Consider the following 26,714-nt stretch of genomic DNA (forward strand, 5'->3'; position numbering starts at 1 on the left):
GCTAGACTCTAGGCAGAGAGCAAGCCAACTTTGGACTCAGGGCCTCAGGCAGGCAATAGAATCCACTAAACATCAGGACATCCTGTTATAATTTTTCTGTTGTGGTCATCTTTTATTTGTGGTGAGTGGCACTGGTTTTCCTTTTTAAATAAATATGTTTAAGTTTTAATAAGGCAAGCTATTAAGAAAAAATAAGATTGATTAAAGGACAGATAGTAATCATCTTGACAGTCATATTTGATTGACCCAGGTTGGGGAAATTCTGACCTCAATCAGCCATTCTCAAACTTTCTCTCTCAGGATGCTTTACATTCTTAAAAATGATTGAGGACGCCAAAGAGTTGTGCTTATGTGAATATTATCTCTTCATGTTTACCATATTCGAAGTCAAAACTGAGATTGTAATAATACTTATGTATTAATTCTTTTAAAAATAACAATAATAAATCCATTATGGTAACATACTTTATGAAAAATAACTATATTTTCCAAAAAAAAAAACTAGAAGAGTAGTGTTGTTTTATGTTTTTGCAAGTCTTTTTAATGACTTAATTGAAGACAGCTGGATTCTCATCTGCTTCAGCATTCAATCTGTTGCCATATGATGTTTGGGTTACTGTGTTTGAAGAAATTCCAGCCTCACAGAGATATGTTGTGGGAAAGGGAGGAGGATTCTAATAGCCGTTCAGATAATTGTTGATATCCTTCTTTGATACTACACCCAAACTCAACAAGTGATAGCGTATTAGTTTGCTAGGGCTGTTATTCAGCCAAACTTGGACCCACTCATCCGCGCACATAAGGCCAATCTGTTGACACCAGGTTGTGGTAAAGGCAAGTATAGCATTTACTGCAAGGCACCCAACATGGGGCCAAACAAGGAGAATAGGCAGCTCGTGTTCAAAAGACCTGAACTCCTCAATGGCTCTTGGGGAAGGGTTTTGAAAGGCAACATTAGGGGTGAGGGTTGTAGGGTACTTGATCAGCTTGTGGACATTCTTCTGATTGGTTGGTAGTGAGGTAATAGGGTGGCTTTTCAGGAGTTAACATCATCATCCTTCTGGTTTCAACCGGTCTGGGGTCTACATGGTGGTGGTCAGCATTCAGTTAGCTTCTTCTACCTGGAGGGGATTTTAGTATCCACAAAACAACTCAAGGATATGGCTCAAGAGATTACCTAGAGCCCTTGAAGAAGAACTAAAGGTCCTTGACTTTGTTTTATGGCTAAGCTATTATTATTTTGTCTTGCTTGACTGTTTTCCTTTGTTTCTGCATTTTCTCACTTCTCTGATTAAATTTGCTCTTTGGAACTCAGAGAAGGCCTAAGAAGCTAAAACTTTTTTATAAACAAGAGGTGGGGGGACATGGTGGGGGAGTCTGTCCGCAAGAAGGCCCCACAGAGTCCTGCTCGGTTACAGGGCTGCCATAACAAAATACCACACACTGAATGACTTCAACAACAGAAATGTATTTTGTCATAGTTGTGGCACTTAGAAGTCCAAGATCAAGGCACGCTGGCCTCTATATCCTTGGCTTGCAGATGGCTGTTTTCTCGCTATATCCTCACAGGGTCCTTCCTCTTGTGTGCCCATCCCTGGTATCTCTCTCTGTGTCCAAATTCCCTCTTCTTATAAAGACACTAGTCAGTTTGGATTAGGGCCCATTTAATGTCCTCATTTTAACTTAATCACCTCTTTAAAAGGCCCTATCTCCAAGTACAGTCACATTCTGAGGTACTGGGAGGTTAAGACTTCAAGATATGAACTTTGGGAGGGACACAATTCAGCCCAGAACAGACAGCATTTTAAAAATTAGTTGCAATGAAGAATCTGAAGCCATGACAATGAACTTTTCATATTGTACATTATAATCCATTTTTTTCTTTCACTTTGATAAATGTTTTTACCTAGGCATGGTTTTGCAACATCCTGCACTGGTCATTTAGAAAATATTGGCTCATTGAGTTATGCAGATCTTTTAAATGTTTGCATATTTCATTATACAATATCATAAAATGTCACATTTGTTATCTTAGCACTGACCTCATCAGGAACATCTCTAAGTATTGGGAACTGTCTAGTTCATGATGGCACATACAAGTCTTCCAAAATTCTAATCTTCACTTTGGAAGCTCAAATCTTATCATTGGCAACAAATACTGTCAGTTGTTTTCCTTGAAATGATAGGCTCACTCTGTTCATTTTTGAGAAAACGTCTGCCAGATACCCAAGTCTGAAAAACTATTGTGTGTCTGTCAGTTGTTCTTTTATGTAAAAATGAAAACAGAGGCAAGTTCAGCTCACAGCTCAATGCTCATAGGAGAACCTCTCCTCCAGTACCCATCATACTTGGGTTACAGCAGAATGCTTGATGCATATATTTCCCATTCCGTGTTCCCACGTTGAGAGTTAATAAAATTAATCATTTTTACTGCTTCCTCCGGGACATTCCTTAGTGAAGCTGGCATTTCTTACCGCCTGCGTGTGGTGATGAAGAATAGGATGACGACTAGTACAATTTGGTGCCACTCCCTTGATTCATGCTAGGGCACCAGCAGTTTTTGCACCAGCAGTTTTTGCAAATACCAACAGGTGAAGGTGGTAAATAACATCTAAATGTTACTAGGAAGATGGTTTCGATCTCTCAGCCCCCCATGTAAGCATTTTGGGAACCCTCACGGGCATGTGGACCACACTTTGAGAACCATTTTGACCTAGATAAAAAATACAGAGATGATTTGAGGCCTCGAAAATGACCTTGGTGCCAGAGTGACAACACCTGGGTGTGATTCTAGCTCTGCCAGTGTGGAACTAAGTGGCCTTGGATAGCTCACTGACCTCTAGAAGCCAGGCACTTTACACATAAAGGGTGGTGGGAGCTTCCTGCCTCCCAGAGCTGGGGAGGGAAGGAAATAAGGTACAGACTTGAGAGCCTTTTGTGAAAGGTAATGCACAGCCCAGGCAAGAGGAACCAGCTGTGGTGGGGAATGAGGCAAAGTTATGAAATTTCACATCCTGGCTTAAGCCTTTTTTTTTTTTTTTTTTTTTTTTTTTGGCGGTACGCGGGCCTCTCACTGTTGAGGCCTCTCCCGTTGCGGAGCACAGGCTCCAGACGCACAGGCTCAGTGGCCATGGCTCACGGGCCCAGCCGCTCAATGGCATGTGGGATCTTCCCGGACCGGGGCACAAACCCATGTACCCTGCATCAGCAGGCGGACTCTCAACCACTGCGCCACCAGGGAAGCCCTTAAGCCATTTTTGATTAGTGACACTGCCCAGATCCCTGTATTCCCCTGAAGAGACCTCAGAAGGTTAGACCTAGAGACCCTGAAAGAGATGCCCAACAGGATTTCTAGTTTTAACAAATCGGCAGCCTTGGGGCTCTGCTCCAGGTCACCCATTACCACCTACAGCTTTGAAAAGAAAAGGCCTTCTAAAAGCCCAGAGTTCTTCTGGTCCTTGGCTGGACAGGTAGGCATTCACCTGGGTCAGGTAGAAAGCTGGGAGCCCATGGGAAATGACAGGCATCTTAGCAAATCTGATTTGTTTAGCTGTGTTAAGAAGATAGAGGTGATTCTGGAAAACTCCAGGGAGCTGGAAAGCACGTTAAGAGGGCTTCAGGTGGGCTCCCGCTTCCGGGATGGTGGATTAAAGGTACTTGTCCCTAGGTGCAACTGAGAACCCTAGACATTCTATATAAAATAAACATAAGAAAATTCTAAAAGATAGAGAGAAGATAGACCTGCTTCTTGGGACCTGGGCACCCAAGAAACAGCATAGCAGTGAGTTCCTGGTGAGTTTTCTTTTTGCCTCATATAGCCCAGAGTTGGAGCTGAAGAAGCCAGAAATGAGGAAATGCCAATGGGCAGGCAAAAAAATGCCCTAACAGAAACCTGGTCTCTCTAGCTAAAGAAGCAGGAAAGGGGCAGCCTAGCAGAACAGACACTTTTAGGCAAAAACTGCTCTACTCTAACTAAACACCATAGAAAACATTGTGGCTCCACCCCCACCAGCAAAGATCCAGTGGGGAGATTAGATTTCCCCCTTCACCAGACTGTAATGAAGCATCCCAAGTCCCCCACGGGAGTGGTGTCAGAGAAGGCCAAGTAGGGAGCCAGGATTTTCATTCCCCACTGGGTGGTGACAAGACCTCACCCCAGTCCCTGTCATGATAGTGGAGAGACCACACTGGGAGCAGTAACAAGGCACTCCTGTACCTCCCAGCTATGGAGGTATCAGTGGGAGCCTGATGGGGAGCTGGATTTCCCAACCAACCCCCTTTCTCTGCTGGAGTAGTGTCAGAGGAAGCCAGCTGAAACAGAAGGTTTAAATGAGATCCAGAGTCTCATAACATAATACCCCAAATGCCCAAGTTTCTGTAGAAATTCACGTATAACAAGAGCTAGGAAGATCTCAAACTGAATGAAAAAAGGCAATCAATAGAAGCCAACGCCAAGATGACAGAGATGTTGAAATTATCTGACAAAGATTTTAAAGCAGCCATCATAAAAATGCTCCAGGAAACAGCTATGAACACACTTGAAACAAATTTAAAAAATAGAGTGTGTCAGCAAAGAAACAGAAGCATAGAGAAGAACCAAATAGAAATTTTCGACTGAAATATATGATAACTGAGATTTTAAAGAAAAATTCAATGGATGTGCTTTACTGCAGGCCAGAGGGGACAGAGGAAAGAATCACTGAACCAGAATATAGGACAATAGAAATTACCTAATCTGAATAACCAAGAGAAAATAGACACAAGATAAATAAGTCAACACAGCCTCAGGGACCTGTGAGATTGTAACAAAAGATCTCATGTTTATGTCATTGGACTCCTGGAAGGAGATAAGAAAGGAAGTAAAACTGAAAAAATACTTGAAGAAATAGTGGCTGAAAACTTCCCAAATTTGGCAAATAACATAAACCTACAGATTCGTGAAGCTGAGCAAAATTCCAAAGAGAATAAACTCAACAAAATCCATACCGAGGTAAAAAATAGGTAAACTTCTGAAAACTAAAAACAAAACAGAAGTCTTGAAAGCAGTGAGAGAGAAGTGACACCTCATCTATAAGGGGGAAACAATTCAAGTGACAGTGAATTTCTCATTGGAAACCATGGAGGCCAGAAGGAAGTGGCACAACATTTTTCAAATGCTGAAAGGAAAGAACTGTCAACTCAGAATCCTATATCCGGCAAAAATATTCTTCAAGAATGAAGGGGAAATCAAGACAGTCTCAGATGAAGAAAAACTGAGAGAATTTGTTGCCAGAATACCTACCCTAAAAGAATGCTAAAAGAAGTTTTCTAAACAGAAAATAAACAATAAAAAATGAATCTTGGAACATCAGGAAGCAAAAAAAATATGGTAAGCAACAATATGGGTAAATGCAATTGACCCTTTCTTTCTCTTCTTGAGTTTTCCAAATTATATTTGACAATTGAAGCAAAAATTATAACACTTTCTGATGTAGTTTTAAGTGATGTAGAAAGAACAAGTAGCAAACAAAAATTAAAATTGCAGACTTAAACTTTAACATATCAATAATTACATTAAATGTAAATGGTTTAAATACACCAAGTAAAAGACTGATATTGACAGAGTGGCTTGAAAAACATGACCTGACTATACACTATCTACAAGAAACTCACTTCAAATAAATTAAAACAGGCAGGCTGAAAGTAAAAGAATAGACAAAATGTATATCATACCAACATTAATCAAAAGAAAATAGGAGTAGCTATATTAATATCAGAAAAAGTAGACTTCAGAGCAAAGAAAAGTACTAGAGTAAGAAAGGAATATTATATAATGGTAAAAGAGTCAAGCCACCAAGAAGATACAGCAATCCTAAATGTATATGCACCAAACAACAGAGCTATAAAATATGTGAAGCAAACAGTGATGGAACTGGCCACAATTATAGTTGGAGACTTCAACACCCCTCTCTCAATAATTGATAGAGCAATTAGACAGAATATCAGAACAAGGATATAGAAGAACTCAACAACACTGTAAACCAACAGGACCAAATCAACATTTGTAGAACACATTCTTTTCAAGTGTCCAGAGAACATACACTGCGATAGACCATATTCTGGGACATAAACTTCAGCAAAATTAGAATTTAAATCAAAGAGAATGTGTTCTCCAATTACAGTAAAATCGAACAAGAAATCAATAACAGAAAGATAACAGAGAAATCTCCAGCCACTTGGAAGCTAAATAATACACATCTAAATAATCCATGGGTCAATGATAAAGTCTAAATGAAAAATTTTAAAATATATTGAACTGAATTGAAATAAAAATACAACATATCAGAATGTGTGTGACATACCTAAAGCAGCGCTGAGACAGAAATTTATAGTACTAAATGCATAATTAGCAAAGAGAAAAGCCTCAAATCAATAATCTAAGCTCCATCTTGACAAAATAAAAAAGGAAGAGCCAAATAAACCCAAATCAAGCAGGAGGAAGGAAATAATAAAGAGCAGAAATCAATAAAATTGAGAACAGAAAATGAATAGAGAAGAAGCAGTGGAACAAAGAGCTGAGTCTTTGAAAATATCAACAACATTGACAAAACTTTAGCAAGACTAACAGGGAGAGAGAAAGAAAGAGAAGGAAAGAGAGAAATTACCAAAATTAGAAATGAAATATGATATCACTATAGACCTCGCAAGTACACAATTGGATGGTAAGGGAATACTATGAATAACTCTACGCACATAAATTTGACAACCTAAATGAAATGGACCAGTTCCTCAAAAAATGCAAACTACTACAGTTCACCCACATGAAATAGATAATTTGAATAGCACTATAATTATTGAGGAATTTTAATTTTATTTATTTTTTTTGCGGTACGCGGGCATCTCACTGTTGTGGCCTCTCCCGTTGCGGAGCACAGGCTCCGGATGCGCAGGCTCAGTGGCCACGGCTCACGGGCCTAGCCGCTCCGCGGCATGTGGGATCCTCCCAGACCGGGGCACGAACCCGTGTCCCCTGCATCAGCAGGCAGACTCTCAACCACTGCACCACCAGGGAAGCCCTAATTTTTAATTTTTAAATACCCTAAAAAGAAATCCCCGGACCAGATAGTTTCACTGGAGAATTTTACCAAATGCTTAAAAAATTAACACCAACTCTACACAATGTTCTCCAGTAAGCAGAAGAGGAAGGAACACTTTCCAATTTATCTTATGAAGCTAGAATGACCCTGATATCAAAACCAGACAAAGACAATACCAAAAAGAAAAACTACAGGCCAACATCCCTCATCAATATAATGTGAAAATCTTTAATAAAACATTAGCAAATAAAATTCAGCAATGTGTAAAAGCAATTATGCATCATGAACAAATAGGTTTTATTCCAGGAATGCAAGGTTGGTTCAACATTTAAAAATCAGTTAGTATAATTCACCATGTTAATGGTCTAAAGAAAAATCACATGATAAATCCATCAATGCAGGAAAAACATCTGATAAAATTCAACAACCATTCATGGTATAATGTTCAGAAACATAGGAATAGAGGGGAATTCGTTCAACTTGATAAAGAACATCTACAAAAAACTACAGGTAATATTATCTTAATGGTTAAAGACTGAATGGTTTCTCCTAAAATTTGGAATAAGGCAAGATGTTAGCTCTCACCACTTATATTCAAATCATGCTGGAAGTTCTAGCCAATGCAACAAGACAAGAAAAGGAGTACGGATTGGAAAGGAAGAAATAAACTGTCCGTATATGCAGCTAACTTCATCGTCTACATGAAAAATCCAAAAGAATCTATTAAAGAAAAAAAAACCTCCTAGAAGTAATAAGTGATTTCAGGAAGGTCATAGGGTACAAGATAAACACACAAAAATCTATTGTATTTCTGTATACTAGCAATGAACATGTGGGCACAATAATTAAAAATGCAGCGCCATTTACAATCACTCAAAAAATGAAATACTTAGGTGTAAATTTAACAAGACATGTACGAGATTTGCATGCTGAAAACCACAAAAAAAACTGATGAAAAATTTTTTTTACATATCTAAATAAATGAAGCAACATATATGTTCATGGATTGGAAGACTCACCATAGTAAAGATGTCAGTTCTCTGCAATTCCTACCAAGATCCCCCAAAATTTTTGTAGATGTAGAAAAGATTATTCTAAAATTTATATGGAACAGCAAAGGAGCTAGAATAGCTGAAACGGTCTTGAAAAAGAATAAGTAAGAAGAGTCAGTCTACCTGATTTTAAGATTTATTATATAGAAATCAAGACTTTGTGGTATCAACAGAGAGATGACACATAGAGCAATGGGATGGAATAAAGGACCCAGAAGTACACCCACACAAATAAGGCCAACTGACTTTTGACCAAGGTACAAAAGCAGTTCAATGGAGGAAAGATGATAACCTTTTCAATAAATAGTGCTGAAGCAATAGGACATCCATAAACAAAACAAACAAACAAACAAACAAAAACCTATCTAAGTCTTATGCCTTATACAAAAATTAACTCAAGGGCTTCCCTGGTGGCGCAGTGGTTGAGAATCCGCCTGCCGATGCAGGGAACATGGGTTCGTGCCCCAGTCTGGGAAGGTCCCACATGCCGCGGAGCGGCTAGGCCCGTGAGCCATGGCCGCTGAGCCTGCGCGTCCGGAGCCTGTGCTCCGCAACAGGAGAGGCCACAACAGTGAGAAAAAAAAAAAAAAATTAACTCAAAATGGATCATGGTCTTAACTATAAAATGTAAAACTATAAAAGTTTTAGGGGAAAAAGGTAAGAGGAAAATCTCCAGGATCTAGGGCTAGGCAAAGAGTTCTTAAGCTTGACACCAAAGCATGATCCATAAAAGAAAAAAAATGATAAATTGGACTTCACCAAAGTTAAAAGCTCATGATCCACAAAAACAAACAAAAAATCCCTGTTAAAAAGATGAAGACAAGCTACCAACTGGGAGAAAATATTTGCAAACCACAAAATCTGACAAAGTACTGGTATCTGATATGTATAAAAAACTCTCCAAACTCAACCATAAAAAGAAATCAAACAATCTAATTAGAAAATGGACAAAAATCATGAAGAGAAATTTCTATGAAGAGAATATACAGATGGCAAATAAGCACATGAAAAGCTGTTCAACGTCATTAGTCATTAAAGATAGGCAAATTAAAACCACAGTGAGATATAATTACACACCTGTCAGAACTGCTAAAATAAAAAATAACACCAAATGCTGGTGAGGATGCAGAAAAACTGGTTCACTCATACATCATAGGCAGGAATGTAAAATGGTACTATAAAACCATTTGGAAGTTTCTTTAAAAAAAACAAAACAAAAAACTAAATATACAACTACCATGTGACCCAATAATTGTCCTATTGTGCATTTATCCCAAATAAATGTAAACTTATGTTCACACAAAAACCCTGTACACAAGGTTATAGTAGCTTTACTAATAATTGCCAAAAATTGGAGATAACCCAGATGTCCTTTAATAGATGATTAAGCTACCTATGGTCCACCCACATCATGGAGTGGTACTCACCCATAAAAAGGATTGAACTGTCTATACACACAACAACCTGATGAATCTCCACTGAATTGTGCTGAGTGAAAAAAGCCCGTCCCAGAAGGTCACACATAGCATGATTCCATTTATAGATATCATTAAAAAAGCAACATTATTAAAGAACAGATTCATGATAGCCAGGAGTTAGGGATGCAGGCGGCGCGGTGGGGGGAGGTGGTGACTATAATGGGACAACCCAAGGAAGCTTATGGTGACAAAAAGTTCTGTATCTTGATTGTGATTGTGACTACATAACGCTACACACATGATAAAACTGTACACACACACATGCACGTACACACAAGTGCATGTAAAAATAGATATTATTATCCTGTCCTGCAGATGGGGAGACAGAGGCTTGGAAAGGTCCAGCCACGAGCCCCAGGGTCTCTGTCTCTCCAGAGCACATGCCCATGACCACTCTGCCTCACTCCCTCTGCCCTTGCAGGCCACACCAGACAGCAGATAGAGGACAGGGAGACCCCACCTTGACACCCTGCTGGCAGTAGACTAGCTCCCCTGAGACGGGGCCTGGGAGGGGTGAAGCCCACCCAGGCAGGTCTTGACGGGGAAGGCAGCGGCAGCGTTCCCCTGCTTCTCTTCCATCTCCACCCCACCTGACCCGGGCACTGGCCCAGTGCCAGCACACAGGGGACGCTCCACACCACTGTTCCCTTCCTACTCCTTGCTGACTTGAGTCCCCACTGGGTCACCCACCCCTAACCAATGCCATCTCCCCTTTTCCAGAGCTGAACTTCGTCACCCAGTCCCCAGAGCCGGCAAGACATGGGCCCTATTTTCCAAACCCTGACGCCTTTCATTTAACCAGAAGACGTGGAGGGGTGAGTTGGAGACTGGGGTTTTGCTGGAGCTGGAGATGGGGAAGATCTGGGAAGAGGGCAGCCTTGCAGGGGGTGCTGATGGAGGGTCTGATAAGCAGGAAAACAGTGTTTGACAGCAGCTGCCTTCCTTCTGCCATTCTAGCGGGGCCACTTGAATTATTTATGCACCATTGTGCAGGTGTGGGGAAATGCCCCCAGGTGTCTTTGCGTTGGAATAGGGAGCACAGCTAGGAAGCGTAGGAGGAAGGCAGCCTCACTGCACACACTGACCTGAGTCTCAGGTCCCTCGTCAGTACAACGGGGTGGCAGCGGCATCTCCCTCTTGTCAAGGTCAAAGCAAAGGTAATCCATGCAAAGTGCTTGGAAGAGTAGCTGGAGCATAATAGGTGCTCACTAAATGCTGGTTGCCTAGTGCATGTTAGTTAAATGGGACAGCCCTCTCTCTGGGGTCAAAATGCCGCTTAGCCTTCCAGAGCCAGCCCATATTGCAGCTCTGTGAGATTTCTCTGGCTCCTAGCTGGGATTAACCACATCTTCCTCTGTTCTCCCAAAGCCCTTTCTTTGGGCCTCTGTTATTGCCTTGCTCGATCCGCCCTGCGTTATATATCTAAGAACCTCAGAGTCCGTGCCTGCTCCCCCAGACCCACCCCTGTCAGGGAACAGAGGTCACACTGCTCATCTTTGAGCATCAGAAGCAACTTACCTTCCGAAAGAACAGCCTCTGAGCTAGAGCTCAGAGTCAGGATTTCATCTGACCTTCCCAGAAGGTGTCGTCAGCCCTTTCACAGGTGAGAACGCTGAGACCCAGAGAGAAGTAACTTTCAGCCAGGAGCTGGGAGAGCCAGGGTGCAACTCAGAGATTCTGAACTCACTTTCTATTACCCTACCCTGCCGGCATCAAGAAAGATGAGTGACTCCAGACCCAAATAGGGGAGGAAGCAGACAGGCAGACCAGCTGCGTGCCTCTCCTCAGCCCTCAGAGATCACCCAGATCTCTTACCATGCTGAAGTTTTGTTTCTTGCCCAAGCACTTTGGGACTAACCAGATTGTTTCCAAACACATTACATAATTGTGCACATATTTATTTAATGCCATCTCTTGAATATTAAACAATCGATAATTTGGAACAGAGACACTGGCGTCTAAACCCAGCAGCTTTTGACAGGCGTGGGTGGGGAAGGAGTTTGAGGAGAGCCATCTATGAGCCATTACGGGGAAAAGAGGTGACAGCCCCCTCCTCCTCCTGAGGTGGGTTGAAAGGCTTCCCAGGCTTATGGTTGGCAAAAACGTAGTGGAATTTTCACCATTGGGGTTCCACCTCTTTTATTATATAACAACAAAGGTGCATTAGCTCTTCCCTAAAGGATGCTTGGAGCCAGGGCTTGGCCACCTGTTTATCTGTTTATGAGTGTTTACTGAGCATCCTCTATGTGCAGTCTCTGTTACACTCTGATTCACCCCTGGGGTGCCTTTGAGTATGAAGCACATGAGACCCGGTCCTCATACAGGTGACCAAATAAATGTAGAAGATGGCTTCCGGGCATGGTAAGCAGGTAACAGGGCTGCAAGGTGGGGAACGGCGGGCAGTCCCTGAGGAGGGGACTTCTGACCAGAGGTCCCGATGGGAGAAGCAGCCAGCCATGCAGAGGTCAGGGTGGTGGGGAGAGCATTCCAGGCGGATGGGGATGGGGGCAAGGAGCAAGTGGCCCTGGTGGGGTTGAGGAAGAGCAAGGAAGGCAGTGGGCTGGGGAGGGGTGAGTGAGGGCCCCACGTAGGCGACGCAGGCAGAGGGTTACCCCTCTGCCAGGATTGTTGGGGCCGGACCGAGAGGGCCCCCATGAGGAGTTGGAATTGCAGTCTGTGTGCAGCGGCAAAGCTGTTGGAGGGCTCTAGCAATCTGATGAATGTTAGGAAAACATCCGTCTGCAGCTGGGAGAGGACTGGGGGGTGGCAGGCATGCAGGGAACGGCTGGGTTGAGGTTCTAGGGCTGGAGTGCTGGGGGTGGGCAGGGAGACTCCAGGGAAGGCACAGGAGGGGCTGGCCGGGCCCCAAACGCGAATGGATCTGTCCAAGGTGATGGCGAGAGTTTCTCCCAGGGCAGCTGTGGAGGGCCTGGCCTGAGCCGGCAGGAATCACAGTAACTCTGATATTGATGGTAATAATAGTACCTAGGATTTACTAAGCACTTACTGGCTGTGAGCCAGACATTGGGCCGAGCCCCTCAGCCTCACCACCAGCCTGTGATATGTGTACGTTCATTATCTCCATTTCACAGAAGAGGGAGGGGACCAAGGCACAGAGTGGTGAAGTGAAATGCCCAGGGTTGCTCAGCGAGTTAGTAGTAGAGGTGGGATTTGAACCTCATCCATCTGACTCCACGCGTACGGCCCTCAGTCCATGCTGGCTGAATGAACTGATAACAAAAACAGCAACAGCAATAATGAGAGCAGTCACTTAACTATGGTGCTGGCTATGTGCCAGGCCCTACTCTAAGTGCTTTAAAAAAACACTAGGGCTTCCCTGGTGGCGCAGTGGTTGAGAGTCCGCCTGCCGATGCAGGGGACGTGGGTTCGTGCCCCGGTCCGGGAAGATCCCACATGCCATTGAGCGGCTGGGCCCGTGAGCCATGGCCACTGAGCCTGTGCGTCAGGAGCCTGTGCTCCGCAGCGGGAGAGGCCACAACAGTGAGAGGCCCGCGTACCGCAAAAAAAAAAAAAAAAAAAAAAACCACTAATCATTTAGCCTTCACAACAGCCCATGAGGCAGGCACGACCATTATACCCATTTTACAGAAGGAGAAACTGAAGCACGGAGCTTACCCTAGCCAGGATTTGAAACCGGGAGTTCTGGCTCCAGAGTCCAGGCTTTTAGCAAAATGCAGTGTAAGTTGGGGGAAGTGGACCACCTACGATCTGACTTGGTGCCATCTGCATTTCCAAGTCTGGGGCCAGGCCTGGGCTGGGCCTAAGCCCCAGGCCTGCGGGTGGGGCAGGCCCTCCGGGAGCCTGTGGGAGACCACGAAGGGCTGAACTGTCCCCCACAGAGCCTGCTGGCTCCTCAGTGGCCAAAGCAGAGGGCCTTCAGAGGTGGACGGTAATTCCCATCTGAGGGGCAGTGCTGGAGCCGGGGAATGATGCGTGCGAGAGTGTTGTGTGAAAGGTGAAAATTTGCACACATAAGGGCTTTTAAAGTATATGCGGATGCGTCAACATCTCATCCTTTCCTTGCATCCTGCTCTCCTCAATGAGAGAACAGAGAAAAATGTGGGCCCATGCCCTGGCCAGTCTGCCCAAGAGTCTGCAGTACCAGGGATGGAGCAGAGAGGCTGGGGCAATGCACCCCAAGCCCCGGAAACTCCTCAAAACAGGTTCTGTATGGGGAGGTGGGCGTGGCAGACGACCAAGCTCCACGGCTTTCCTGCCGGTTTCAGGTCCTGACCGTGCAATCCTTGGCAAGGCGTTTAAATTTCTGCCACTGCAGTTTTATGTCTTTAAAATGGGAGTGAGAAGCCCTCCCTCTTGAGACTGTTGGAAGGATTAAGTGGGAGAGGACATCTCAGGGCATGGAGTGTCACCTGCTGCTCAGTGGGTCTCTGCCCCCCGGTGGCCCCAGTGGGAACGGTTGCCTCAGGTGTGAGGACCCGGGGCCCCTTCCCACTGGAACCATATCAGTTTCTCTGAACCGTACAAACACTGGGAACACTTTGCCACCTGTGTTAGTTTGCTGGGGCTTTTGTGACAAAGCACCACGAGCTGGGTGGCTTAAATTAGCAGACGTTTAGCGTCTCACAGATCTGGAGACTGGAAGTCTGGCATCACGGGGTTGATTCCTTTTGAGGGCCGTGAGGGAGAGTCTGTTCCCGGCCTCCCCTGCAGCTTCTAGTGGTTGGAAGGTTCATCGTCCTTGGTGATCCTTGGCTTGTGGATGCATTACCCCATCCCCACCTTCACATCATCTTCCCTCTCTGCTTGTCTATCTCTGTGTCCAAATTTCCCTTTTATAAGGACACCAGTCCTGTAGGGGCAGAGTTCACCCTAATAACCCTCTCTTAACTTGCTTACCTCTGAAAAGACCCTATTTCCAAATAGGGTCTTGTTCGCAGGTACTGGGAGTTAGGACTTCAACATCCCTTTTGGGGGACACACAACACCCTCCTAATTGTTTGAAGCTGATTCTGAATGGGCTCCAGTTTCATTCACGTTTCTGAAATAGGCTCAAAGAATATTTTACATCATTTTCTAAAAGAACAGTGGCCTCAACATCACTGTCTCCTTAGCTTCCAGTAGATCCCTCATGAACACTTGGCCTTAGCGAACCCCAGTCTGGCTCTCTCAGCCATTATCTTATATGAAGAGCAAGTGGGTTTGAACCCAAGCCCTTGGTCAGCCCTGACTGTGAACTGGGCTCCAGGAACATGGGAAGCCACGGTCCCAGCTGTTGATGGGGTCACAGGGGAAGGCCACAGGACAGTAGGAGTGCACCTGGCTGTTGTTGGGCAGGTGGGTGCTGGGGCCACCAGGGTCCTTCCCAGCAATAATCTTCGAGAGGTGAGGGGAAGAGGCTTCCTTCCCGGGAAGGAAGCCTTTGTCTCCTTGCAGGTGGACATGAGTGCTCCCAGGACCACAAGGGAACCCTCACCTGCTCTTTCTGTGGTCAGATAACTCATCAGTCAATCAACTGTCATTCTGGGATGAGACCCACTCCTGGGCCTCTGTCTACACAGGAAGTGCAGGGGAACCCCGAGCCCATCATCCCCATGGCACCCCCAGCCCGGGTCCCTGGAGAGTGAGGGGTCAGTAGTAGACCCCACCTTCTTGTCTTATCTCCATTCTTAAAATAAGCTCCCCCACCTTGAATATTGGAGGTGCCCACTTCACTCGAACTGAGAGCCAGGAATCCGTTTCCAAAGGTGCCGTGACCGGGTAGGAGTGCCCTGGACTAGGCACAAGCAGGCCTGGGTGCTGGGTCGAGTCCCAACACTGCCAGTCTGAGCTCTGTGATCCCAGGTGAATCTTGCGCTTTTCCACTCTCAGTTTCCCATGTACAAGGTGGAGATGGTTCCTACTTTACGAGTAGAGTGAGGGGCATCTTTAAAGGGCTCGTGCAGTGCTGGGCACCCAGTTGGCATGCTCCCTCTTCTCTCTCTGGGCTTCAGTTTCCTCCCCTGCAAGCAAGGCTGTTGGCCCAAACGGGCTCTGGCGAGCTCCATGTGGCTCTTGGGGTGCCCTCCAGGGAGTCCAGCGTCTGGCCAGGCAGAAGAAACCTCCCAGCCCATAGGCCTGCCCTGCCAGGAGCTCGCTGAGTGAGCTGGGGCGACTGCTCCGCACTGCTCACAGGCCTGGTGGCTCAGGGTGACCGTGGCGAGGCTCCTGGAGGCTCTGACCTCATGCAGCCAGCCAGAGGTCTGAGCGTGTGCCTCACCAGGTGCCCTAAATTCTCATACCCCATTCTTTTCTTGCCCGCCTCAAAGGCTCTGAGAATGCCAATCAGATGCTCCCTACCCACCTCCAGGTACCCAGGCCACCTCCGGCATGCTGGAGGCAAAGGCATCTTCATGGGGACACCGCCCAGTGCCTCGCACATGCCATGTCCTGTGCTCGGCACCCGACAAGTACTTGTGCAGCTGAATGTATTACGGGATCCGCTCACCCAGGTTGAAGTCCAGGGGGCAGAATGTTTTACCCCTTCTCGGGGAGGGAGGTAAATGTCCCAGGGACATTTCTATTCTCAGAGTGGAGCTGCAGTAGAAGAAGATGCATAACAGAAGCCACTAGCGCACTCATGCTGGGCTTGTGGGCAGGAAGGCTAGGGATGGGCTGCATTCAAGTCAGCCTTTCTCTGCGACTCTTGCTGTGGAGTGAGGTCTGACCCTGAGCCTTGAGATGGTACTGTTGGCGCCTTTTCACTGTCTCTGGGGGAATTCTGCTCACCGCACCGCGCCAAGGTGAGAATGAAACAAGAAAATATGTAGGAAGTAGAGTGGGCACGTGGCGTGGTAGAGAGAGCATGGACGTTGGGTTCATACCTGGCCCTGCTGGGTGACCTTGAGCAAGTGACCTCCCCTCTCTGGGCCTTAGCTGGCTGATCTAGAAACAGGTCACAGTGTTGGTGTTGTCATGAGGACCAAAGGCGCTCCTGTAGGCCACGTGCCCACCCCAGCCTACTCTCTCCCCCACGCCCCCAACCCCACCAGCTGATTGCATGGCAGGCCTTGCCCCCTTTGCTGGGCCCCTGGCATGCAGACAGGCCAGATGCCCAACCTCAGATGCCAAGAACACAATCCCCTGGGCCCGGCCTGGGAGGGGTCGTGCCCTCCGGGTCTTTCCTTTCACTTGGTCTATCTTCGCTGGGTGCTGGCAGCTGCAGTAGCAGAAGCACTGTGCTCAGGCTTGGAAAGACCAGACAGTTTCAGTCACTCATTGTGGGGCCCTTTCCTCTCTGTGCCTCAATTTGCCTGTCTGTAGAGTGGGCGCAGCACCCCCTGCCTCAGGGGCTGGCATGGGGGCTACTGAGGTAACCAATATGCAAGGGCCTGGTAGGTAATTGCTCAAAACTATTTGCTGCGTCAGAGTCCAATGGGGTCGAAGGCCACTGGGGTCCCAGGCATTCCTGAGCTCCCTCAGGCCTCACTCTCAACCTTGGCCTGCCTGGGGTCGAGGGTGCACCCTCCCCAGGATCAGTGGGAGAACTAAGAAGGGAGCTGCCTTCCCTTCACTAGGGAAGAACAATAAAAACTTGTAGCATCTTATTGTTAGAAGGAACCAAAGAACTCCTCAACAACCCCACCCAATGACTGGTAACTTTTTAATTTCTTGCTGGTTACCTCCAGGGACAGGGACCTCACTACCTGTTGTGTGACCACGAGCAGAGATGGCACCCAGTTCACACACCTTGTGCGCAGGCATTTTATGCATATATAAACCCAGTGCTCCTTACTCAGGGCATTATGACTTTTACTTTACACACAATTTTAACCACATGAGTTATCTGATTTCTTTAGCTTAATTGAAGACCCTGCTCGGGTTTCACCTCCCCTGAAACATCCCCAACAGGACTTCCATCCCCATGAAAGTTAACCACTCGCCCTCTGTCCCTGCAGCTCTTCAGATAGGTCTCTGTTGTAGAATGTACCCTATTGTGTTTTACTTGGCTGTTCAGTTACATCTCTCTCACTAGATCCTAACTCCCTAGGAGGAGTGGGGCAGTGGAAGGAGCTTGCTTGGACCTTAACTCAAAGAGGTCTGACCTTCATGCCCTATATTCCCTCCTGGCTGTGTGACCCAGAGGAAATGATCTAACCTCTCTGAGCACATGGATCAACGTCAGAGTCTTCATGATCCTCTTGCCCTCCTTGAGCAGAGTCCAAGTCCTCTTACCCCGTCTCCCTAGTCCCTGACCCACAGTGGGTGCTGAGCACTTGTTGAGGAGGGGAAGCGCAAGGAGGCCACGGGTACAAGTTATGAGGTGGCAGGGGAGGGAGCTTTTCTGCTGGAAGAGCGTGCAGTGCTGCAGCCAAGAGACAAAACAGGAAAATAAGGTGCACAGGCCAGACACGTGCAGCAGTCGGGCTACTTAGGGAAGGGGCAGCAGAGGGAAACCCATCACCACCCAGGAGCCACCCCAGGCGAACTGCCAGCCCTGTGGTCCCTGAACCGACTTTGTTCAACAGGAAGGTGTTCATCTAGTACCTGTGTGACTTAAACTGCCTTTTAAAAAGCAAAAGGCTGAGAAGCGAAGGAAATCGCTAGGTTGATGAAATAATATGTTTGCGACATAGATGTTCTACTGTTTGTCAAATAGGAGCCTTTGTGATCAGCAAAATATCAATTCATGTAAAAGGGAAAAACAGAGTCAAGGGCGAGTTCCTTACACCTGAAATGTTTAAAATAAAACAAACGTCAGCATGCAAAGGGGAAGATTACAGGAGCTGGGAAGTCCCTCGTGTGGAAGTGCTCCTTCTCCAGAGATGCTGGAGAAGGTCTGTCTCTCCGTTCGACAGGAAACAGGCATGTTTTCTTCCTGTTCTCTGTCAGTGGACAGAAGGGAATCGGGCATGCTATAAGGGAACAAGCAAGGAGTGTCGTGGGGCCACGAGACAGGATGAGTGGGGGACTGTGTCACCTTTTTTCCCTTTAGTCTAGAGAGGCTTCCTGGAGGAGGCGAGATCCAGGCTGTTTGGTCCAGGCCCTCCCCACTGCCCCTGGCCTGGCCTCTCCCCAGTGCTCACACTCACGTGGCTGCTTCATTGGAAGCCTCTATGCTCGGGTCTGGCCAGATTCACATGTGGTGGCTGCCCTTTCCCGACGTTCCCAGGGCCACTGTATACCAGTGACTTGTACAGGGAGTCCTCAGAACAAAAGGACTTCCAGGTAACCAGGATTGGAGCCAGGGCACCGCTGATAGGATCAGAAGCCTCAAGTGAACGGTAGCCCAGGAGGAAGCCAGGGCCACAGAGAAGTGCCCACCACCCACACTGCTTTTGGCAGTGGCACTGTTTTGCCGAGCACAGGCGCTGTGGAGGCCGGCCATGCTCCCCTGCCCCTCCCCACCCTGGCCTCCCCCTCTCTGGTCCCAAGACCAGAGAGGGAGGCAGCCCTGCTGGCAGCTGGACCAGGCACCGTGGCCACCTCACAGGGTATAGCCACAGGCTGCAGACTTCTGTGGTCGCTGTCGGTGCTGAAGCCAAGAGGTCAGAGTGGGGGTTTGTGTCCGTGACCTGGGATGCAGCGGGGACACCGGGGGATTTGCCACCATCTCCAGCCCAGGTATGGGTGAGTGGTTCACGGGCACAGCCCGCAGCCCTGGACTGGCTAGGCCCCTCGGGGGCCTGGCACTCCAGTGCAAGGGGGGCACTGAGATGGAAGCAACTTAGTGCAAGGGGAGGGACCGCAAGCCTGTGAGTACTGGGCCAGGAGGGAGGCTGGAGGGCAGGCACGCCCTTTGGAAGTTGATGAGGAGCCCCACGGGGTCAGTCTCTGGCCCTCACTCAGCTCTCTGGGCACCCTTCCTGCGGAGGGCTGCTAACGTGAGCGAGAGAGTGAGATAGCCCAGGTTCAAATCCAGACCCCTGTGTGACTTTGCACATTTACCTCTGCTCTCTGTGCCTCAGTTTCCCACCCTGTAAAATGGGAGTGGTGATAGTGGGACCTATTTCTTAAGTCTGTTATGAAGATCAAAGAAGATGGTAGATGCAGCCCCGTAGCTCTGAGCATCTCCACTGCCCCCTGCTACTCCCTGAACAAGGGACCCACCTTCAGAGGGTGCCTTATCAGCACTGGAAGGAAAATTAAGAGACTCTTTAGGCTATCTTGCCTATTTCACAGGTGCAACTGCAAAGGAGATGATCTAGGTTATGGCCTCAGACTTCAAATCAGACAGACCGGGGTTTGAACCCTGTGTCTGCAAACTTTTCAGCTGGAAGCCTCAGACAAGTTCTTGACCCTCTGACCCCCATCTTTTCATATGTGAAGTGGAGATAGTTATAGGATCTACTTCATGGGATGCTTGCAAGGATGAAATCATGCCTCACGTATAAAAGGTTTAGCCTGTACTTCATACTTAAATCGGGAGCCACTATCACCACCACCATCATCGCTATTGTCGTCGTCGTTGATGATGATGTTTTGAGGAAAGGGAGGCTCGGAGAGGGAAAGGGACCTGCCAGCAGTCACACAGCAAGTCAGAGGGCAAGACAGGGTCCAGCCCCGACCTCCTAACCCCCCCGTCCCTGTTCTTTCTGCTTCCCTCACCATCTCAGTGAACCTCATTGGTCTTCGCCGCCCCTCAGCACATCCTGCCTAGAGCTTGGTTTCCGCTTGCAAGAGGTCACCCTAAAGCATATGAGACCTATCGTTTACTGACCTCGTTGCTTCGGGCACAGATTTGGGGGCACCACACAGGGGAAGCTGGCATCCCCCAAGATGCTGGGCCAGCAGAGAGCTGGGGGAGGCTATCTTCTCCCCATGATTTCCTCAGTGCCCCTCCAAAAGCCCACAGCTTCCCGCTGTAGCCAGGGATCCTTGGCCAGGGAGACCCCTGAGGGGGGCAGGATACAGCTTTTGAGGGCAGAACTCCTTGTTTTCCAAGAGGCTCCTTAGGAAGGGAAGGATTGGGACCTCAACTTCCACCAAGGTTTCCTTGGATGTTGGGGACAGATCTGGGGTCACCCTCAGGGGTCTCCTGGTTCCTTAGCTGATCTGGAGCACCTCTGAAGGCTTGCCTCTGTCTCTCCACCTTCTAGCCATCTGAGCTTGGGCCTTCCCTCGCAGGGAGGGATGGAGACACAAGAGGAGGCTGAGGAGGGAGAGGAGAGAGAGGATGGAGTTTGCTTTAAGGAGAAAGAAGAGTTATGTTCTTGTTTTAATAATATAAATGTTACATGAGCAATGATAATTATTATGATTCCCATTTATTGAGCACTTACTATGCACCAGGCACTGTGCTAAGAACTTTATATATGTTATTTCAATTAATCTTGACCATAGCCTAATCAGGTAGAAAATATCATGATACCCATTTTACAGGTGAGTAAACTAGAAGAGACTTATTTATATACCATGTGGTAACTACAGATGCCAAGCAGACGAAATAAAGAAGGATAGATTCTGAGTGGGATAACAGGGAGTGCTGGGGACTGGCAAGTTGGAGAGAGTCATTCATTTGTTTTTTTGTTGAGGCATGATACACATACATTAAAGCAGGTAAAGGGCACTCATCTCAAATGTACCATCTGATGATTTTTACACATATTTACACCACCCTGATCAAAATACATACAGAATATTTCCAGTACCCCAAACATTCCTTCTGAGGCATACAAATTTAATTTTTTAAAAAATTCTGCAAAACTATCACAGCCAAGAGGCACCTAAGGAAGCATGATGACTAAATATAATCTGGTATCCTGGATGGGATCCTGGAACAGAAAAAGGACTTTAGGTGAAAACTAAAGAAATGTGAATCAAGTATGGACTTTAGTTAATATTAGCATATCAGTATTGATTCATTAATTGTGAAAAATGCACCATAGTTATGTAAGCTGTTAATGATAAAGGGAACTGGATGTGTGGTAGGTGGGAACCCTCTGTACTATTCTTAGCAAATTTTTTGTAAATCTAAAACTGTTCTAAAACAAAAAGTCTATTTAAAAAAAAAAAAACACTCTTCAGATATTTAAGCAAAATATATCCATGGGCAGGGTCTGGCCTTTGAGCTGCCAGTTTGTGACCTCCAGTGGTCTAATGCCCTTATTTTACAGATGAGGAAACTGAGTCCCCCAAAAGGGAAGGCACTCGTCAGGGCCCCAGAGTAGGTCAGTGGCAGAGCCAGGACCGAAAGGCTGGTCAGTGCTCAGCTGTGAAGGATAGGGTTTGGGGCGTGGGTTCAGGGCTGCCAGGGTCTCCCTGAATCCTGAGTGCCTTGCTGAGGACTCGCTCTACAGGAAGCTGCCAGGTGCCACCGGCTTCCCTCTACTGCTTCCCCCTGAGCTCTCCAGGGCTGTCAGTTGGAAACCAGTTCTCCCACTGGCCTCGGCCCCAAAGGGAGTGGTCATGGGCAGTTCCTGTTCTGGGAGCAGGGTGTCGCCTTCCCACTCCCCCCTCCCCAGCCTCAATACACCTGATACATGTCCCCATGGCCAGCATGGGGTTTGAGTTGAGTGTTGGATGGATGGGTGAGTGAAGAAATGAAGGGGGGAAGAAATGAATGGAAAGCGTGGATGGTTGGGAGAGGGTGGGGGGAATAAAGGGTGCCAGGAGTACAGACTCTGCAGCCAGATGGTCTGGGTCTGCTACCTCCAGCCACAGGACCTTGGACAAGTCAACCTCTCTGTGCCTCAAATTCCTCATCTGAAAGTGGAGATAATGGTAGCTCCTGTGCCTTACAGGAGTGTGGAGAGGATTAGAGTTGATTGACATGAGGGAGGGAAGTTATAAATATAGGCCAGGAGGGAAGGAGAAATGGGGGAGGGGTGATGATTTCGTTTTCGTACTGGGACATGGAAACCTGGATGAAGCCACAGGACTGGCCACTGACCCAGAAAAGGGGTTGGGTAGCTTCACACAGTGGTTAGAGCACAGATTCGGGAGCCAGGCTGCCAGGAATCAAATTCCAAGGCCACCACTTACTAGCCACGTGGCCTTGGGCAAGTGAGTTAACCTCTGTGTGCCAGTGTCTTCTCTGTAAAATAGATGTGATAACAACAGCACTCGCTTCACGAGGTTGTTATGAGAATTTGCTTCACGAGGTTGTTATGAGAATTAAGTAGTTGTTTGGTATGTGTGTAGCCCCTGGGACTATACCTGGTATGTTGAAAACAACCTCTGGCATATAACAAGTATTTGTTAAATACCTGGGAGAGGTTTTATACCAGAAACCCACTCCTCTCTCTGGAAGGCACTGACTCTTGCCAGAGATCGAGGTCCAGGCGTTATACATTCTCTTACCTCCTGAATCCAGGCAGGACACTGCCCTTCACGAAGCCAGGTGGGGTGAGGGCCGAACTGCTGACCAGGTGCCCATCTATATGGCCTCACCCACTCCAGCCAACCCCGGGGTGAGCAGCATTTCTCATATTTTAAGAGAAGCCAGAAATCTGGATTCTGTACAGTTCCCCAATTTTTAAACATTGGCTCTTAGTTCAACTTTATTTTAAGCTCTGAGCAAAACAAACAAATGTATTTTAAGCTGGCTGCTCTCCCAAACAGTTGATTTGCAGCTTCCACCCCAGTCTAGCCCTGCCAGTTTGCTTTCTTTTATTATTTTTTGCCTGCATTTTAGAGAAAAGGAAACTGAGGCACAGAGAGAAATGCTTGGATCTGTGTGTCTGACTTTTTAGTGGAGGCAAGAAGCAATCTCCTAGTTTCCCTCTCCCGGCTGCAAGCGACACGGGGTCCCTGGGGAATCCACCAGGCTTTGCAGCAGGTGAGGGAGGGGGACTTGAGGGGGAATTTCCCCCTCAGCCTGGGTTCTTCCAGTAGCATATTTGAAATATGATGTTTGCTGACCAGATGCCATCTGCGCCATGCGTCAGGGGTGCACCTGATATGAAGCAGAGTTTCCCCACTTCCAAAGCCTTAGCAAAGATTAGGGATGCCGGGACCCCCAGCTTCACTTCCAGCACTGGCCCGGCAGATGGGAGGCCACGATTCCAAGGGGTTCCTGACCCTCAGTCTGTGGGAAAGAGCTAGCAATAAACTCTATGTAAAGAAAGTCGCTAAGTGAGAACTAAAGGGGTTGAGGAATGGGGGGACGCATGTTCTGGAGGGATTTTTTTTTTTTTTTTGCAAGAGGGTTAATTTACAGACCTGTCATACTCTGAACTTGAGTTGTTTTTTCTTTTCTGTTGAAAAACTGCTCTTTGGTTCCCATTTACTTAACCTGTCTGTGCCTCCGTTTCCTCATCTGTAAAATGGGGATAAACATTGTACTAAACCTCCTGCAGCTTACGATGAGGATGCAATAAGACAGTATGTGTTGAGGATTAAGCAATAAAAACCAGTGTGGTTGTCATTGTCGGCTGCAGCCCGCCTCCCTGTCCGCACAGGTGGTGACTTGAGGAGCTGTGGCTCCTGGCCTTTCTTCACCCTGACTCTCTACGTGTTTGTGATCTTAGCTTTGTCTGGAGACCTACCAGCTGTGGAGTGCCTCTCATAGGTCACCTTCTATGCTAGACCCTCCCACCCATTTTCTCTTTCTTAACCCTCAGAGCAACACTGGGGAGCCAACACCATCATCAGCTTTGCAGATGAAGAACCTGAGGCTCTCGGAGGAAACATGACTTATCCAAGGTCACACCCACAGGGGGACCTGACCTTGAGAACACACTGTTACCTTCCTGAGCCTCTAGCTTCCTCATCTGTAAAAGGAGGTTCAGGACACCCACCCCAGGGCTGCTGTGAGCACCTATGAGGTAATGACTTGGAAAGTGCACTGCCAGCTGCAAATCCCAGGCAAATGGGCAGCATTAATGTGAGTCCTGCAGAGGCCTGATCCCTTTCGGGGTTCAGTGTGCTTTGGCAGCAAGAGCTACAGAGGAAACTTATTTCAAGTGCCTTTTTCTTGGGTGGGTTCCAAAATGCATCTCCTCTCTCCATCTAACAAGTGCAAAGCTGGCTTCAGCAGGGCCTATGTCTAACGCAAGTAACCTCCAGTGCGACGACCTGGGAGGCGGAAGGAGGTGGGCATGGTGGCCGCAGGGGAGACAGGGTCATGCAGAAGGCCTCAGGCTATGGAGTCAGATAGACGTCAGATCAAATCCTGGCTCCTCCACTTCCTAGCTGGGTGACCTTGAACCTGCTATTTAACCTCTCTAAGCCTCACACAGACTATTGTTATGATGGGGGGTCGGGGTGGGGTGGTGCTAAGCATGGCTGCTGAGAAGCACAGCATGAGGATCCACAAACATCCAGCCCGACAAGTACCAGGTCCAAGGCTGGGGCAGCAGACCTTGCAGAGGGTGGGGGGCTGGATAGAAACCAGCCACGGGGCCGGGGGAGAAGAGTTCCTGCTGAACCTGGGAAGGGAACACGGGTCAAGCAGGATTTAGCAGGACACACGCACTGGGAAGGAACGCCAGCCAAGTAGGTCTTAGCCGCGCATGTACACTGGCCCATGAGTAGCTGGAGGGCAGGCACAGTATACTCTTCGTCCCTGTGGCCTGGCTCCTGACCGGTGCACAGACTAGATTTTAAAAACTGAATTTAGCATCCACTTTCCTTTCTGCCTCAAAGCTACCCATCTACTCCTCCTTGTCCTTCAGTCTCCAACCGCACCACCCGCCTCTGTGAAGCGTAGAAGAGCACAGGCTCTGGTATCAGACAGATTGGGATTCAAATCCACACTCTGCCCTTTCTGGCTGAGTAGCCTTGGGCAAATTACCTCCCCTTTCTGACCCTCAGTTTCCTCTTCTGTAAGTGAGCTAACACCGCCCCTCCCCCCAGCAGAGCTACCGTAGGAGAGGCTGTGGATGAAAGCACCTCGCGTGGTCCCGACACAGAGTAGGCGTCCCAGCGGTGGTACTGCTGTTGTTCCTTCCACGTGTAGCCCCGGGCCACCTCTGGCTCCTCTCTTCTCCCCAAGGCAGACGGAACTCCCCAAGGAGTTCACGGTTTGTCTTTACATCTCAGATGACAGGAGACAGGCACCTAGGCTGTATACATCAGGGAAGAAGAAGTGTCACCCCCATTCCCACAGTCTCTTTACATAATTTCCACACTGCTCCTCTGTTGATTGGACGTGGTGGGCTTAATAACATCCATAAAACACCTCGAAAATGAGCATCAGAAGGCAGATCACTGGGGATGAAGGGTAAACCACCCTCAGGCTCTAAAACACCATCCTCTAGCTGTGAGAACGCGAAAGTTCATTAGTGTCTCTGAAAGTTCTCATGTGGAAAGTTCATGAATGAAGGGCTTTCTGGTCCCGGATCCCATGTCTTATTCTCGAGGATGGCCTGGAAACCCTGCTCAACTGACTATTTATGGGTGCCTCTCTGGCACCTCCTGGTCAGGCTGCGTTCCTGAAAGGTGGCCCTGGCTCTGATCCCTGCGGCAGGAATCCCACTAAGGTGGGGCTGGTGGGGTTTGGGCCCATAAAGGGGTCCCCTGCCCATCTGGGATGTGTGTGCCCTTGAAGCCTGAAGCCTGTCCGTGCCTGGCTCACACCCACTTACCCTACATGCAGTGCAGACCCTGTTCTGGGAGCCTCGTCCTCAGAACTGGAAACAGGGTTCCCCCTGTTATTAGCTGGGAAATCCTGCTTTAACACCCAGCACTGCTGGGGCATCTCCGCGGCCATCGGCAAGGGCCTCGGAGAGATTGTCTGCAGCAACATGGTCTCACTGCAACCCCCTGAGCCCCTGGTGACATGGTGCCTACAAAAGTCCTGCAGTTTGGTCCAACATAATCACAACGTAAAGGAACAGTCCCTAGCCCACTCTTGGCCCCTCCAGCCCATCTCTTCTTCCGTGTTACTTAGGATTTCTCTCCACTCACCTCCCACGGGCACAGAGGGGTTCAACGCTGGTGCAAGACTGGGCGTCTGAGCTTAAAGCTGGCCCCCAGCCCCCTTACCGCCTGCTCCAGTGCTGGCTCCCACACCCGGCCTCTCCCTCTGGGCCCCTGAGCTAATTACGGGCTTACCTCAATGATTCTAAGGAAAAGCTAACTAAATCAGGGTCGGCCATCAATTTTCTGGCTAAGGACAGGCAGCCCGACCCCTCCTTCTCCATTCCGGGATTCTGAAACCCTGGCTGCAGCTTTGTTTGAGTCTGAGAACAGAGTTTATCTCTTAG

At 47.7% G+C, this 26,714-nt stretch overlaps 1 protein-coding gene across 1 annotated transcript in view; it reads left to right on the forward strand.

Moving 5' to 3' along the window:
* The window catches only part of ATP2B2 (ATPase plasma membrane Ca2+ transporting 2), a 205,370-nt gene that overhangs the window by 5,766 nt on the left and 172,890 nt on the right, over positions 1-26,714 (forward strand). The window contains exon 2 of the mRNA XM_082639686.1: positions 10,327-10,421. The gene's annotated coding sequence lies outside the window, so the exon portion shown is untranslated. The remainder of the gene's footprint in view (positions 1-10,326; positions 10,422-26,714) is intronic.

The sequence above is a fragment of the Mesoplodon mirus genome (genome assembly GCF_964341445.2).
Source record: "Mesoplodon mirus genome assembly, chromosome: 12".
Taxonomy (NCBI): Eukaryota; Metazoa; Chordata; class Mammalia; order Artiodactyla; family Ziphiidae; genus Mesoplodon; species Mesoplodon mirus.